Below are 7,187 nucleotides of genomic sequence, written 5' to 3' on the forward strand. Positions count from 1 at the left end.
GCACTTCAAAACAAGAAAAGCTGAACACATGATTATGCTTTATAAAACATATGTTTCGTAGTCCACTTGAATATTGCAATATGATATGGTACCACACTATCAAAAGGATATTGCACAAATAGAGAGTGTACAAAGGTCCTTACAGCTAGAATAGAAGAAGTTAAAGACCTTGACTACTGGGAAAGACTACAATTCTTAAAATTATATAGTCTAGAAAGGAGAAGAGAACGCTACATGATAATTCAGGCATGGAAACAGATAGAAGGAATAGCAGAAAATATCATGGAACTAAAAATATCAGAAAGAGCAAGCAGAGGTAGATTAATAGTGCCCAAAACTATACCAGGAAAAATAAGAAAGCACACAGAACATTAATCCACTACGCACCAGCATCGATAATGCAGCGTCTATTCAATGCGTTGCCAGCTCATCTGAGGAATATATCAGGAGTGAGCGTAGATGTGTTTAAGAATAAGCTCGACAAATATCTAAACTGCATCCCAGACCATCCAAGATTGGAAGATGCAAAATATACCGGAAGATGTACTAGCAACTCTCTGGTAGACATTAGAGTGCCTCACACTGAGGGACCTGGGGCAACCCGAACAAGATGTAAGGTCTGTAAGGTAAGGCTCTCCTCTTCTCTCTCTCTGTCTCTACTTTGTTTGTTCTTCTCTCTATCTCTCTCCTCTTCTCTCCCTCTCTCTGTCTCTACTTTGTTTGTTTCTCTCTCTCTCTCTCTCTCTCTCTCTCTCTCTCTCTCTCTCTCTCTCTCTCTCTCCATCTTTACTAAGATGAATGTATACATTATCTTGACATGTCACGCTCAGACATGGAGTGGCGCATAATATAGACGGGGCAGTCAGGGATTATGATATTATGTTTCCATCTTGTTTTCTTAACTGGATTCCCAATAAACTTTATAGTTTAAGGATTGTTTGTTATGGACAGATTTTACGACTTCGGGAAGATTTTTTTTTTTGGGGGGCGGGGGGGTCTATTTTGATTGCTTGGACGTATATGGAGGGTCTAAATAAAGAGAGAGGAGAGAGAGAGAGAGAGAGAGAGAGGGGGGGGGTCCCTGGAGGGGAAGGGCGAGTCTGTATTGCGTATGTTTACTTTGATGTCAATAAAGATGATTTATTGTTATGGGCATTGTATGCAGAAAGAGAGAGAGAGAGAGAGATAGAGAGAGAGAGAGAGAGAGAGAAAGGATGAGTCTGCATTATTTATGTTTAGTTTTATGTTAACAGATATTACTTAATATACTATGACCGCATTATAGGGAGAGAGAGGAGAGAGAGAGAGAGAGAGAGAGAGAGAGAGAGAATAATGGCTCTCTCTCTCTCCACTATCGGATGCAACTCGCCACAGTCGAATAACAATCAGGTGCCCCTATATCGACCTGCGGCCAGCCCGGGATCGAAACCCAGGATTTTTCGCCTCTGCGCCAAGAAAATTATAGCTTCCGCTACGAGAGAGAGAGAGAGAGAGAGAGAGAGAGAGAGAATATCAAACTGGTCACATGTTATATACAGGTGAGACGTGGTAGTCTGAATGAAGCAGTACATATAAAACTAATTAATCTTTTGATAATAATAATAATAATAAATAATAATAATAATAATAATAATAATAATAACTAAACTAGGCCTTAATAGGCAATATGATACATAAGGTCGACGCATATCCAAATTGCCAAACTCACCAAGTCTAACCACACCACATGCCCACCACATGCCGTGTTATCCTTAGTAAAAAAAAAATAAAGACGTTCTTGTTATCACACCTTATCTCTCATTTTATCAACGAGGACGTTTCGCGCCTAAACTTTCTACGACCGTATCAAGATTAAAAGAAAATAAAAAGAGCTAAAATAAAAAAAAATAAAAAAGGCGAATTCTTATTGACGAGTTCACGTCGGCGAAAGATACCTGATCGCCCGAACTCCAACTCATCAGGAAGATTACCTCAGGCCATAAAAGTCTTGACACTTTTGATAGGACTGTAAATTTACGCGCGCGTTTATTGGCCGTCGATATCAAATTAAGCGGCCGGCCGACGAGCGCGCGCCGCGGATTGGCAACGCTGGAGCTAATCGTCCAATCGTCCTCTTTTTAAGACGCTGGATCGTCTCGGGATCGTCTCCAGATCGTTTTATGAGCGATAGGATATTCTCCATTCGCCCTTTTTTATTTATATATTTTTTTCATATTGCTATATTTTGAAGGTGATAGAACTCCGATGGTTAAAGAGGAAGTGTGTGTTTTTTCGGGACGATGAGTTATTTCGTTGTTTCGTGATCAAGCGAGTTATTTTGTTATTTTGTTCTTCAGCAGCCGAATTATTTTTGTTTCTTGAGTAGATGCATTGTTTTGCAAATGGTTTATTCTGGTATTGTTTCTTAAGCAAGAGATTTGTCTATAGTTTCTAAAACACGTGACATATTTTGTTGTTTCTTGAGCAAATGAGTTACTTTGTCGTTTCTTGAGCAAATGAGTTATTTTGTTGTTTCTTGAGAAAATGAGTTATTTTGCTGTGTCTTGATAAAATGAGTGTTTGAGCAAATGAGATAATTTGTTTCTTGAGCAAATGAGTTATTTTGTTGTGTCTTGAGAAAATGAGTTTTTGAGCAAATGAGATCATTTGTTGTTAATTGAGCAAATGACTTATTTTGTTGTTTCTTGAGCAAATGAATTATTTTGTTGTTTCTTGAGCAAATAACTTATTTTGTTGTTTCTTGAGCAAATGACTTATTTTGTTGTTTCTTGAGCAAATGACTTATTTTGTTGTTTCTTGAGCAAATAACTTATTTTGTTGTTTCTTGAGCAAATAACTTATTTTGTTGTTTCTTGAGCAAATTACTTATTTTGTTATTTCTCGAGCAAATGAGCTGATTTGTTGTTGCTTGAGTAAATGACTTATTTTGTTGTTTCTTGGGGAAATTATTCATTTTGTTGTGTCTCAAACAACTCCTCTTAAAAAACATAGCTAGAATGTACTGTTCATTACGTTATTCTGGGTCATTAGCGAACATTTTTATTTTCTTTTATTTTTAATTTTATGGAAACCGACATTTGCATTCGAGCAAATCCTTTCTTCTCTCGGTCGTAAATATTCCGGGACAGAAGAACCACCCATTAATTTACAATCTGTGCTGAGACAGCCATTGCTGTTTTCTGCCGAGAGATTTATGATTTCTTTCTCATTTCTGCCTTTTCTCTCTCTTTTAACTTCTGAAGACAAGTGGGATGTCGACATTATGAGCTTGTTATCATTTATTTTGATAATATTTTTCTCTAAGAGTAATATATAATCATGCTCTCTCTCTCTCTCTCTCTCTCTCTCTCTCTCTCTCTCTCTCTCTCTCTGTATATATATATATATATAATATATATATATATATATATATAGATATATACTATATATTATATATGTATGAATAATTATCACATCGAACCGTGATCCATTTATATATCAATTCAAGCTACAAATGTCCTTTAATATCTAAATTCACTTTACCATTTGGGAGGTAAAGTGAATTTAGATATTAAAGGACATTTGTAGCTTGAATCGATATATATATGTATATTTATATCTATATATATATATATGTATATATATATGTATAATATATATATATATATATAATATATATATGTACATACATACAGACATACATACATACATATATATATTATATATCATATATATATATATATATATATAATATATACACACCACATTATGTCACGTACATATGAATAAAATCATTTGTATGTATGTAAGTACGATTCACCTTAAAGGTCGCTATTTACCTGTGCCTTACCTGTAATTATGACCTGTAATTACCGTCACTCCCGCCCACCCGAAAGGGCCACCACCACCATGATTAACGAGAGTGGAGAATTTCCATCGCTAACAACTACCTGTTCCATCTTTTCTCCTTTCCGAAGTCGCCTTCTCCCTTAAAGAGGTGGGAAGGTCCGAATCTCGCCCCCTTACACCGTCCACCGCCCCCCCGGGTTATGTAATTGAAATAATAAATTGAATCTTTGATCAGATATAGATTATAAGATTTTGACCGTAGTGAAAGCCATTGTCCATAGTCGATCGTCTTTGTGGCTGGTAAATTTTTTTTAAGTCTACGGGTTCTGCATAACGTTTATGGATCTGGTTCGTTTTGGGAAGGATAGATTAATATATAGTTTTATATATATATATATAAATATATATATATATATATATATATATATATATATATATGATATATTATATATATATATATACGTACATGCAATGTATGTAATATTATATATATATAATATGTATATATATATACTATTATATAAATAATATATGTACTATATATATAAATATATATATATATATATATATATATATATATATATATATACTATATTTATGTATATGAAGAAAGTGTAAAGTAACTAATTTAAATTAAGTCAATTAAGAACAATAAGGTACAAAAGTAACAAATAATGCTGCATTAACGGTGAATGTAGACTTGGTACTTGTATCAGATAATAAATATATATAATATATATTAAGCTACGAATATCCTTTAATTTCCAATTCGCACTACCTCGGAATGAATATATTTTCATATGTGTTAACCGAAGGTGAATTTTTTGGTTGATAATAATTTCGTCCTTTCGTGGATTCGAACCAACATTCATTCAAGTGATTTATCGGCATCAGACGAACATGAGATAACGATAACCGAAGAATTATTCACAAACATCAAGGCGTCATTTTCCACGCCTCTTCAATCACAAGTCTCAAACTTTCTCCTCCGTTGTCTTTTAAAAGAAGAAGAAGAAGAAAATGGAAGGGAGGGCGGTCGTTTTGTCACAAGATGATCCCCGTGACTAAAGAAGACGGTCCAGGGAGGAAAGAGAAGGTCCTCTTCCTCCTCCTTCTCCTCCTCCCCCTCCCCATCCCCTCCCTCCTCTTCTTCTTTCCTTCCTCTTCTTCTCCTCTCCCTCCTCCTCCTCCTCCTCCTCCTCCTCCTCCTCCTCCTCTTCTTCCTCTTCCTCCTCCTCCTCCTCCTCCTCCTTGTCATAAGTGAAAGTGAAAGCAGATAAATCGCTTGCATTCATATATATGTGCGTTTTCAGACATACACACACACACAAACACATGCAACCACACACAAACACATGCAACCACACACATACCACCTCTACTGGTGTACCAGAGCCTTCTCTGAGATCAAGAAAGGGCGTGGGTCTTGCAACGTCATCCCCAGAAGACTTGCTGATGCTAGAATCTAAGGGCTGTACTATGTAGATGTCATAGGCTATGCACATAGTGTTTGTGATACTTACCTTCCCTGAGAGAGGCGTCTCTGTTTCACTAGTCGCTAGTAACTAATAGGTAGCGATATGTATATATATATATATATATAGTATATATATATATATATATATAGGATATAATATATACACACACATATATATATAATATATTATATATATAGATATATATATATATATATAATATTATATATATATATAAGCGAATACCACGGGAAATGATAGACAGGAATCCAAGCGCTTTCGTCTTTATTCAGACATCGTCAAGGAGCTACTGAATGTAGCTCCTTGACGATGTCTGAATAAAGACGAAAGCGCTTGGATTCCTGTCTATCATTTCCCGTGGTATTCGCTTATTTATGAAGTCACGTGCATCTACTGTGATTTTTAAGCTATATATATATATATTATATAATATATATATATATATATATATATATATATATATATATATTTATGTATGCATATATTTATGTATATATATATATATATATATATATATATATATATATATATATATATATTATATATATTATATATATTATATATATAGATAAAGCAACAAGGAAGGTTTTAAAAGAAACGACAGGTTGCTAAGTAGCTACTTAAGTGTAATTAACTCACTTTTGTGCTCGAAAATGTGTTCATTACACGAAACTACTTGGTAAGCTGTAGTTTTCCTTTCTTTTGTTTTTCCCTTCTACTGTAGCTTAAGCTAATAAAGAAAGGGGTGTGCGTAATTGTGATTTGTTTTAGTAATTAGGTTATACATTTTATATATAAGCTGTTTCTTTTTATTAACTTCTACTGTAGCTCAAGATGATGGAAAAATGGGCGTGCAAAATTGTGAATTTTTAGAAAGTATATGTACATATTTATATATACATAAATATATGCGTACACACACACACACACACACAATATATAGATATATAGATATATATATAGATATATATATATATATATATAAAAACACTAATATAATAACTTACTTCATTGATTGAAAGCATCCATCCATCTTTCCTCTCTCTCTCTCTCGCTCTCTCTCTCTCTTTCCCATGTTACACACTCACACACACACACACACACACACATATAATATACTATATAGATATATATATATATATATATATATATATATACAAATATAATAACTTGCTTCATTGATTGGAAGCATCCATTCATCTTTCTTTCCTCTCTCTCTCTCCCCCTCTCGTCCCCCCAGCCATTCTATTAACCTCCAGTGAATGCTATTCATTGCGAGCATAACTAACCTTGATTTAGTTTTTGGAGAGTCTCGCCCGTTTCATATTTCATGGCCCAAAGAAGTAAATGGCATTTAAATCTCGCCGTATGGGCGTCAGAGGAACAGTAATGGCCTCCAAGTATTCCCAGCAGATGAAGCTACACCTTGGCTACACCCCTCTCTCTCTCTCTAGCATCGTCCGTATATCTATGAATACATAAACAAAGGGTTTGCATCTGACGTCACGCGCCTATACTTCGTCGGCTTTCAACGGACGAAGTTGGGGGGGGGATGGGGGGAAGGGATCTCTCAGGAGATAGGCTGAGGATGACTTGCGCTGATTGAAAAGCCGATTAAGATCGTAGGGATAATGAGGTGTGCGCAGAGCACGAGGAAATCAATTAGAAGTTACAGATAGAAAACATATTTAACTATGATAGAAGTCACGAGGAGGTGAGGTATAAAATTTTGAGAAAGGTTTGTTGATGATGTGATTTACAAGGTTATGAGGAACTGTTGTGAAGATTGTAACAATATTGTCAACATATACTGAATAAGCAAAATTTTAAAAGTATTATTTACATATCTGTTAGTAAATCGTT

This window comes from Macrobrachium nipponense, chromosome 27, assembly GCF_015104395.2.
Source record: "Macrobrachium nipponense isolate FS-2020 chromosome 27, ASM1510439v2, whole genome shotgun sequence".
Classification (NCBI taxonomy): domain Eukaryota; kingdom Metazoa; phylum Arthropoda; class Malacostraca; order Decapoda; family Palaemonidae; genus Macrobrachium; species Macrobrachium nipponense.